Source organism: Desmodus rotundus, chromosome 2 (assembly GCF_022682495.2).
Source record: "Desmodus rotundus isolate HL8 chromosome 2, HLdesRot8A.1, whole genome shotgun sequence".
Taxonomy (NCBI): Eukaryota; Metazoa; Chordata; class Mammalia; order Chiroptera; family Phyllostomidae; genus Desmodus; species Desmodus rotundus.
In genome coordinates, this window is record NC_071388.1 from 156822877 (window position 1) to 156833544 (window position 10668).

Sequence of the window (10668 nt, forward strand, 5' to 3'; positions counted from 1 at the left end):
ACTTGGGGGTTCTGGGATGCTAGTAATATTTCTTGATTTAGGTACACTCAGATTGAAAATTCTAGTTGTATATTTATGATTTGCACACTTTTCTGTATTTATGTTACACTTTAATAAACGTGTTCCAAAGATATGGCAAAAGCCTTGGCCAACAGCTTCCCCAAGCCATTTTGGCCAGTGGGCAGCCAGGAGGGCCGTCACTAAGCCTCACCCCGGACTCGCAGCCCTCTTCCCCTCTGTCCCTGTGCATGTGCGTGCTCACTCACTCTCACTTGTACATGCGCACACACCCAAACACAAACGAGGTCTGTTCAGAGGACAGAGAGGCCAAAAAGCACACTCCGGAGGAGTGTAATCACCTTCTCTTTCTAACCCTCACCCAGATGTGGCTCCAAAGTTTGGCTGATGTCACGTATAGACCAGGATTTAACATCTTACACCTCATTGTTGGAACGGGGGTCCCCCTTCTTGGTAAAAATCAAGGCCCCCATCGGAGGTAGAAATAGGATAATGTTAAACATCAGTTAACTAATGGTAGTATATGTGTATGTTTATGTATGTTTAGGAAAAAGGAAAAAAATACATCTAAACATTAGCAATTATTGGTGCTAAGCTATGGGATGAATTGGATATTTTTATTTATCTTTTTCTCTCACTTTTCTGTTTTCTATGATGATGGTGTATTATTTTACAATCAAAAACTATAAATGCTACAAATAAAATTTTGTGCTTATATAATAAGTTATCATTATTAAACTTATAAGCACCAGTTTTCTCCGTGGATTCTCTATACTTAAATACAAATCTTCTATCAGACATGTGTTTTGCAAATATTTTCTCAGTCTATGGCTTGTCTTTTCATTTTCTAACAGTATCTTTTGCATAGTAGGAGTTTTTAATTTTACTAAAATCCAATTTATTACTTTTTTTCTTTTATGGATTGTAGCTTTGGTTGTATCTAAAAGCTCGTCACCATCATTTGATTCTTTTAATAATTCTCTGACATTAGTATCTCTATTTCACAGATGACAAAACTGAGCCTCAACGGTTAACTAACTTGACTGAGCTCAGGTGGGCAGAAGTGATGGCGTTGGGACTGACTCTAGTCCGATGCTCTTTCCACTGTACATGTTGCGATGCTATGTAACCCTGTTCACTTGCCTGTTTCTTTTCATTACTTTTCTTTCTTTTTTTCGTTCAAGTCTCTTAAAGTTTTTTTTTTAACCTCACGTGAACGTGGTTTGCCAGAAGAAATGGCAACTTCTGGAGAAAAAGAGACTGATGAAGCTAGTCCAAAGTATATCATGGTGGCGTTGTTAAAAACATACTGTAAGGTACCAGTGTCAAGTTTCACAGGAGCACAGAGCCGTGCGAGCATATTATAAAAGCTAAGGTCCCATTTCCCTAAAAATACGTACGCACAGTGTTGCATACAATTTTAGGGGTTCTGGATGCCATAGCTGCTCTATGACATAAATACATGCAAAATTAATTTAGCAACTAGTCATATGGGAGAAATATAAAATAATATAAAAAATAATATCTATGAAAGCACTAACTTAGTTCCAGTGCAGAGTAGGGGCTCGATAAATCCTCATTTAATCAGATCTGATTAATGGCTAATAGTAATTTTTGCCTTCAAATAGAGTCCACAGCCACTGTTTAACGTCGATATTATAAGAATTTGCCACAGGGTGTCACTACTGTTCTAGAGAAAAGCTTGCACAGACTCCACCCACCCCAACTTGGCTCCACCCCTCCCTCCTTAATTTAAAAAGACTAAGTAGTATCTGTGTGATGAGCAGGGGGGATTGGGAAGGGGATTACTTTTATATGCAGATAGATTTTTTAAAAAATAAACGTAATAGTAACATAATTCATTATATTTGGATGTTCTAAAAATACCGCACCAACATTCTATTTTGGAGTACTATGCAGCAGTCCTGGGTGTAGGAAGTTAAAAATTGGCCTGAGGGACTTTGCACCAAGCCAGAGGATCCATGGGGAGTCTCGGTATCTAGTCCTTCATCACAGGTCTGTTGAGTACCTGCTCTGTGAAAGGCATCTGGCACATCACAGTAAGCCAGAGGTCGGGGCATATCTGGTCACTCTCACAACAGCTCAGGGATGTGGTTCAGGGTCCCCACAGGGAATTTGGTCCCCCCAACGAGCCATTCATAGTTACATAGTAACTGGACTCCCCCAAAGATGTCATAATCCTACTCCCTATAGTGCTACCTGGGGTAATATCCACCCATCACTGCTAAGGTTAGCAGCGAACAGTCATCTGTAGAATGTTGACTTGGCCCACGGCTTCCACCTTCTGGGCACCCCTGAAGGTACAAGAGAAAAAGCCAACAACATCCATGTGAATGCTTTTGTCTTATAACAGTGTTTTTGAGATATTCACATACCATAAAATTCACCCATTTAAGGTGCACGAGTCATGGTTTTTAACATGTTCAGAGAGGTACGTAGTCATCACCACAATCTAATTCACTTATCCTGGACACTTCAGATAAATAAAGTCATAACACAGAGACTTTTTCAGGGGCAAAGGGAAGCAATTCTCTCATCTCTACTTCAACTATCATAGTTTGATCGGTGGATTGCTTCTTCCAGAAAAGTGCTTCCAGAATAGTGCTCCATACATAAGTTGATAAATCCTTATAACATATTCATACATCATGGACTCCCCTGGGGAACTTTCTTAACATAGCTAAACAACACAGCCAAATTGAAGGGAAGTTGCTTTTATTCAGGGCAAAAGTAACTGAAATTAATCATCTTCTGAAATCGTTACTTTTTAAGTATAGTCTGAGAAAATGTGGAGTCTGTTTGGGTACAATACTTGTATCTGTTATCTTATATTCTGAAGTAGGAGACAAGAAAAATTAGCTACAAGGCTCTGCTAGTCTCTTTTAATTGATCATTAAATACACATCCAAGTCCTCCACCCAGGCCCCTAGGGTAGAGTGGGCTGACAGTAATCCGTGGGGCAGGGGAGAATAGCATTGACAAAGAGAAACCGAGCCAGGCATTATAATAACCGTTTCCCTCTCACCAATCCTGCAAGATAAGTGCTATTAAAATGAGAAAGTGAGGCTCAGTGAGATTCAATAATGCACCCAAGGGAGACTGCACACTGGGTACATGGAAGTGCTGAGTAATGGATAAATGCACAGAACCAGGAGACAAGCTTCTGGGTTCAAATCCTGGATTCTGTAGCACACTACCTCTGCTTGGACAAGTTCCTTCACCTCTCTGTGCTTCAGGTCGCTTTGTACGGAAGGGATGCTAATATACCTACCTTATAGGGAGGTTGCAAGGGTCAAATAGGTTAATCCCTAAAGCATTCAGAACAGTGTCTGGCACTATAGAATTGGATTATAACCCACAGAATAAATTAAGTATCCAGGAGTTCACACCAACATAAATAAATGATGGAATAAATAAATAATGAAAGAGAAGGGAAAATCTTTTTTACACAATTCCAAATAATATATGTAGCTATTTCCCCCTCCAGGATATAGAGCTTAATTCTAGTCCTCTTAAGTGTAGACTAGACTTAGTGACTCACTTCCAAAAAGTAGAGCATGGAAAGAGGAAAACAGTAACTTTGCTGTGGAGAAACCTGGGGCAGAAACCAGCTGAACCAAGTGATCGAGGTTGCCGGTATCAAGAATAACTCACGTTGATATCATGTGCCCCCTGATTTGCTACCTACATTGCAGAACAATATGTACATCCCTTTTCTTTCTTTACCCACTTGCCTCAGTTTAGGGATATGCATGTGTGTGTGAGTATATTCAGGAACACAACATGGGATTTGGAAGGGCATAGAGCTGACTGTTAACGTTTACCTCTGGGGAGTAAAGTGTTAATTGGAGGAAAGAGGGCAGATAAAGGGGTACTTTCACTCTTTATTCTGTATAGTTCTGTACTGTTTAAAATTTTGCAGCAACACTTTTAAAATTTTTATTAATTAAAAAAAAGAGAAAAGAAATGGTTTAAAAGAGGATGAGAGAACTCTAGGGAGGAATTTGCAACGTAAACTCCTTGGCTCTGGTCTCCTCCCAAAATAAAGAAGTCCTGTCACTAAAAATCTTTTGAAAATCCTTTCTGAGGAGTCATTTTCTACTTTCATTTACTTTCAAAATACTTGAATCACACCAACAGAATTTAATGCTACTCTTAAATTTGAATTCTCTTTTCTTAACTCTAAAATTTAGTGTCAATTCCAGCAGGAATGTTACGATGTGTTGACTAGTTAGGTGACAAGTGCCTTTCTGTCTCAAGTACTCCACAGGCCTCTTGGAAAATCCAGGATGAAGTCTGGATATATATCAGATGTTGGAGTATCTAGGATCTAAATGATAGCATATAAAAGAGAAGTGAAATATAAATGAAGCATTGTTTTATGTGATTATGTGATTAATGCCAAATTCTATCAACATGTAGACAGTTAAGTGTAAATTTACATTTTTCTCCTGATATTATGTAGTTGTAATCTTGGACTGTTTCTTCACGAAGTTGAATAAATATTTGTTTAATTGAAGAATAATATCACACTGAGTACAAGACAGTGTTATGTGGCAAATGTAACTGGAAAAGAGAAAGAGCAGCTCCACTCCCAGGGCTCCAGGAGAGAGTCCAGTCCCAGTCTTCGTCCAGCTGAGGCGGGTGGCAAACGTGTAAGAAAATGCACATCCTACCGGCCAAAGAGTCACTGGAGTTTGAACATGAAGCCTATGAAAATGACTATTAGGAGGGGAAAGAACATTCCGCACCTTTACTAAGCCCTCAAGATATCATCGTTTTCATAAGTGAGAATAGGTATTACTCTATAGGGACCTCAGATGCCAATATCACCTTGACATTCACAATGAGATAAGACTGGCTACAACCTTCATTCTACATTCTTTGCAATATCCATTAATGTGCCCTACAATGTCTGTGCTACCACAGAGGGTTTGTAATCCCACAGTTCCCTACAGATCCAAGCTTTCTCTGATCTAATTGGTTCAGATTATGAATAGCCCCATCTTTGCGAATCCCTGTCCCTGTCCTGAGCCATAAAATGTAGCACATCGTTCTAGTTTCTGGGGGGAAGGGAAAGAAATATTCAAACAAAGCCTTTGAGTTTTAACAGATTTTGCTTAAAGTTTTGTAAGATGGATGGGGCTTACATCAGAATTCAATAAATAACTTAAAATCCAGTTAGATATCCATGCCATTCAAATGACCCTCTGTCAATACGTTGGAATTGCAATTTCTGCTTCAGCTTCCTGCCAGGCTTCTCGCCTCTCTTCTCCCTTTTTTCCCTCCTCCCCTCACCATATGAGTGCCCTGAAGGTATATAAGCTGGCAGCTTTCTAGAAGCATCTTTCATACTGTTTACTTTTTTATTAGTACAGATAATATTATAGCTTACAAAATGGATTTTCTAAGCTTTACTAGTTACATTAAAATCAGTAGATAACAGGAATTCTAAGAAAGACAATAACTTTTTTCTTCTTTCTCTAACCTCTTTAGTCTTAAAAATTTAACCTAATGGTTAATGTACTGTAAATAGTTTCAACATCATCAGATTGTTTTCACATTTTGGATTTGCATGAAAGAACAATATGATTAAACCCGTCCCATTTATAATGTTTATGTTTAATGCTGTGAGGAGTTGCAATTTTGTCAACCCACTGAGCATTGAAGCTCAATTTGAGTGTCAAATCATACTATTAAACAAAATTATAACCTTCTAAAGCTGCTATTAAAATAACTTTGGGCACCATGGTATACATCTACTTTGAGGTATGAGTTTAAAATGTTTGTAAAATGTTTTATAAAACTGATTAATAATAAAACATAAGTCATGATAAACATTTTCCTTATTCTTTTTTTATGTATAAGATACACAGAAGCTGTGATGAAATCGACTTAGATCAAGGCCACACAGTGTGTGTGATACGCTGGGAGATATGGATACAAATGACTTCAGTTTTGGTAGGAAGGCTGCCACTGAACTGTCAATCATTCTGGCAGTGATGGTCAATATATAAAGCCTTGCCCATGTTTTAGTGGAAGTTTGGGTAAAATAAATATCGATTTAAAAGTATAACTTGATGGTTGAGGAGGATAGTTGAGGATAGATAGTTGAGTTATCTATCAAGTTAAGAGTATAACTTGATAGATAACTAGATTGGGGAGGAGGGTGTATCCAAGCAGAAAACTATGCAAAGAGAAGTACAGGCCCACACCGGAATCAGGAGTTCTACAGTTCATAACTCTGGACCACTGGTAATAGGGAGATGTAATGCCAGAATTCTGGAGTCATCTGACTTTATAATTATGATTTATGATTAGGATAATTACAAAAAGAATTCATTCTATTAAAAGTTAGAGATGAGCCCTGGCTGGTGTGGCTCAGAGGACTGAGCACCGGCTGGCAAGACAAAATGTCACTGCTTTGATTCCCAGTCAGGGATACTGAGCTATGGTGAACTGAACAGGAGCCACTGGTTAATTTCCAATTTGACTATTTTGGAGGTTAATGGGGCTATTCACAATGGGAAAAGAAGAGGCCTGATTCCTCCCATTACTCGAAGCAGGGGCTACAGCAGTTACAAAGAGAACCAGCTGTCCTGGTAGAAAGCCATGAGGTGATAAGTACATAGTCTTCCTGGCTTCCCACTCTACCCTTCACTGTCAAAGCTGGGATTCGCCTCCTCTGCACGGTTTACTGCCAACCTTTTACACTAAAAGTCAACTCAGTCTATCAGAGCAAAAACACATCTATTTTGCATCTGGTACCTTAAGAAAATAAACATGTCTTTAAGCATGGCCTGTTGTTCTTAACACCGTGTGTTTTTTTACTTCGTTAAAATTTTTTATTTACTTATTTATTTTTTAGATACAGAAAAAGGAAGGGAGAAAGAGGGAGAGAAACATCAATGTGAGAAAGAAACATTCATCAGTTACTGCTCTTACATGTACCAACCAGGACCTGAACCCACAATCTAGGCACATGCCCTGACTGGGAATTGAACCGGTGGCCTTTTGGTTTGCAGGACAATGCCCAAGCAACTGAGCTACACCAGTCAGGGTAAACAGTGTGTATTAATTGCTGATGAGCATAGTCATAAATTGAGAATTTTATGTTTCATCCAATTGCCTAAGCAACTGGATATCCTTTTCAGTGATATAATAGAATAGCATTTTTTAATGCATCCTCTGTGATGTTTAGGAATACATCCCATAGAACGTCTTCCACATAAACCATAATGCATCATTTTATTTTACATAAGCTTGAAATCTTTAAGTGGATTCCACAACTTCTTTATAGTAAGAAAATCTTTGTTCAACCAAAGAACAAAGCATCCTATAAATTCAACATTTCAGTGCATAGGTTAAGTATTTTTAAATACAAATTTTAAAATAACATTAAAACCTTCCAGTTGCTCTTTTACACTTCAAAACAGTTTACAACAACCCTACTGCGAAACTTGTGGCACACGTTTCATGATGGGCTCAACATAGACGTTAAGGAGGAGGAGCGTTGAGATCTCGCTCCCCGGCATACATAATCAGTTTGGCTCAAACAAACTCATAAAAATTCAAAAAAAAAATTAAGAAATACATCAAACAGTTGGAATAGTACAAATATAATTACTTCTGCCCTTAAAGGCTGTTTGTTTAGTATAATTTTCTAGTAGTTGGACTTGGAAAGTTGTTTCTAAATACAATAATTTTGTTCTGAGATAGAAATGTATTTCAGTCAACAGTGATTGCCACCTAATGGAACAATGAGTAAAATATATGCACTGAAGCTGTGAGGCTATAAAACATATTTGGCTCCCTAATAAGCTATGTCTTCTTGTCAGATAATAATAGCCAGTAGGGCATCCAACGTACTGTGGACACAATGAAAGGTGAAAGCCGACTCCTTGGACTTCCATAGGAACTCTCAACATTAATAAAAAAGATGATCATTTTCAAATGGTGATGGGTGAAGGAAGGAGAAGAAATGACTCTGTGATATAAGGGTAACAACCAGTTTTTATTCTTGTGTTGACTCTACTGTGCTTCTTTGCTGGGTCTCACCGGGCTCTAATGTGATTATACATATCCCCCCTCAAGCCCTTAACCTTGCTTTTAGGGATAAATATAAATAGGTTTTCTTGAAAGGTGTGAGCAGGCAAGAGTAATTCAACAAACAGTGATAGAATGACTGAATATTCATAGAGAAAGTAAAGGAACCTCATGAGGGACAAAAGTGAACCTCTACCTTTCCTCACACCACTTATAAAAAATTAACCTGAGATTTTCCTGCTGTTTGCACCTGCTCTGGTTGAATCCGGTGCCATCGTGCTTCATGTGAGGCCAAGCCTGAGAATGCAAAGCAGAGACCAAGTTCCTGGTGTGAGGCAGTGTAGGAGCTGTTGGTAAGGTTGGCTATAGGTATGTTGCCCCAGAGGAGCTTGAGTGAGTCTAATATGCGAATACGTCGACTTTTACTTCAATGGACCTTTTTCTGCAAGCCCCTTTGCCACAATGCAGGAATTAAGTAGGAAGCAAGCTTACAAGAATGAGCACAAGATTTTCAAGCAAGAAAGCTTCTTTCTCTCTGTTTTGTTTACTTTGTCCAGATTCCAGCCAAAAAGACTCAGCTCAAGGAATTACATTCTTGGAAGTGTTGGAAAAAGACACCTAGGTCTTGGAAGATGACTTGAAATATGCAGGGAGGAATAAAATTAAAGGGTGTTTTTCTTAGAAAACATTTGTCTGGTTTACCCGATCAAGAATTCAAAGATTTATATGTGATAAACCTACGCAACATTTTACAAAAATGGATAATCAAGTGAGGGAATGGGCCAACAAAGATGAAAGCAGCAAGAAATGAAAGGTGATAACACTGGAAGTGAAATTGGATGTGGTTAGATCTGAAAATGGTGACAGCAAGACAGGACGAGACCTAGGCCTACATGAAGTTACCGTACGAACACATTTCAAAAGCCTGGTGAATATAAAAAATAAGATTAAGTTGCTTTAACATCTTTTTTTTTTATGAAAGCGATTTGGTTATTTCTTTTATTTTTTTTTCTTTTTGACTTTTTTGTTTATTTATTGTTAGAGAGGGGTAAAGGGAGGGAGAAAGAGAGGGAGAGTAACATCGATCAGTTGCTCCTCACATGGCTCCCACCTGGAGACCTGGCCTGCAACCCAGGCATGTGCCCTGACCGGGAACCAACCTTTTGGTTCACAAGCTGGCACTCAATCCACTGAGCCACATCAGCCAGGGCCTTAGGGGCCATTTAGAATTCTGCCAACCATAGTCTACCCTCTGGTCCTCAACAATTCATGCCCCTCCTAAAGGAAAAGAAAAAATTCACTCCCTCCCAAGTTTCCCCTCTCATCCCATTATAGCATCAGCTCAAAATCCAAGATCTCATCATCAAAACCATCTACATCAAGTGCAAATGAGCTCCTGGACATACAGGCATACTTCATTCTACCTCACTTTGCCTTATTGCACTTCACAGGTAGTCTGTTTTTTACAAATTGAAGGCAAGACCCTCCACCAGCAAAAAGACTACAGCTCACTTTATTGTGATACTCACTTTATTGTGTGATCGGGAAAAGAACCTGCAATGTCTCTGAGTAGTGCCTATAGCCAGGTAAGTACAGTTCCCTGAAGCACAATTTCTCTTGGCAGACCTGTGAAGCTGAAGAAAGCATTTTCTTTTCCCACCACTCACACCATACAGTGGTGGGGACAGGTATAGGAAAACCGAGACATTCCAGTTCAAAAAGGGGAAATGGAAGATAAAAATGAGTCACTGGCATATAACAATTCTGGCATCCATCTGGGCCAATGTTGGGTTTGACCCTTAATGAGTCACAGGTAGCAAGTTAGCAACATAGGGGTAGGAGAAGCCTGGGGTGGGAAAATAGGATCATGTTCCACTCTGGAATTCCTGTAAAAGGAGAATGCACAATAAAATGTTTCAACGCAAAAAAAAAAAAAAAAAAATTGTCATGAGTTGAGGAAAGGAAAGCACTTTGATTCATTCAAAAAGTGTTGAGCGCCTCCACGGGGCACTGTTCCAAGGAACTGCGTAGACCAGGCGCGGTCCTCAGGGTGCTCACAGCAGAGTGACAGAAGGTCAGGGTCGCCATCGCGGGCCTTAGAGCTGAGACTTAAACGACCAAGAGCGGGCCAAGAGCTGAGATCTGAGGAAACAAAGCTCCAGACAGAAAAGGAGGGCCCTCCAAAGGCTCTGAGCCCTGTCTGCCTGGAGGGGAGGCAGAAGGAGCGAGAGTATTTCAGCAAGACTTGAGTTTTAAGACTAAATATCTTGACAGTGTAGAGCAGGGGTGTCAAACTCATTTTCACCGGGGGGGGGGGGGGGGGGGGGCACATCAGCCTCCTGGTTGCCTTCAAAGGGCTAGATGTAATTTCAACTCCTTAACCATTAGGAGTAGTTACATTTATACAGTCCTAAAATTATTTCGGCCCTTTGAAGGCAATCGCGAGGCTCATGTGGCCCCCCGTGAAAATGAGTTTGACACCCATGGTATAAAGACATGAGGGAAATAGGTGGAATGGCTTAAGCACGTGTGTTTGGAGGCCAGGACGGTCATTCAGCGCTGGAGCACTAGCTCCTGCGCCGG

General features: G+C 39.7%; 1 pseudogene; it reads right to left on the bottom strand.

Moving 5' to 3' along the window:
• The window catches only part of LOC128780310 (translationally-controlled tumor protein pseudogene), a 30262-nt pseudogene that overhangs the window by 19376 nt on the left and 218 nt on the right, over window positions 1–10668 (bottom strand).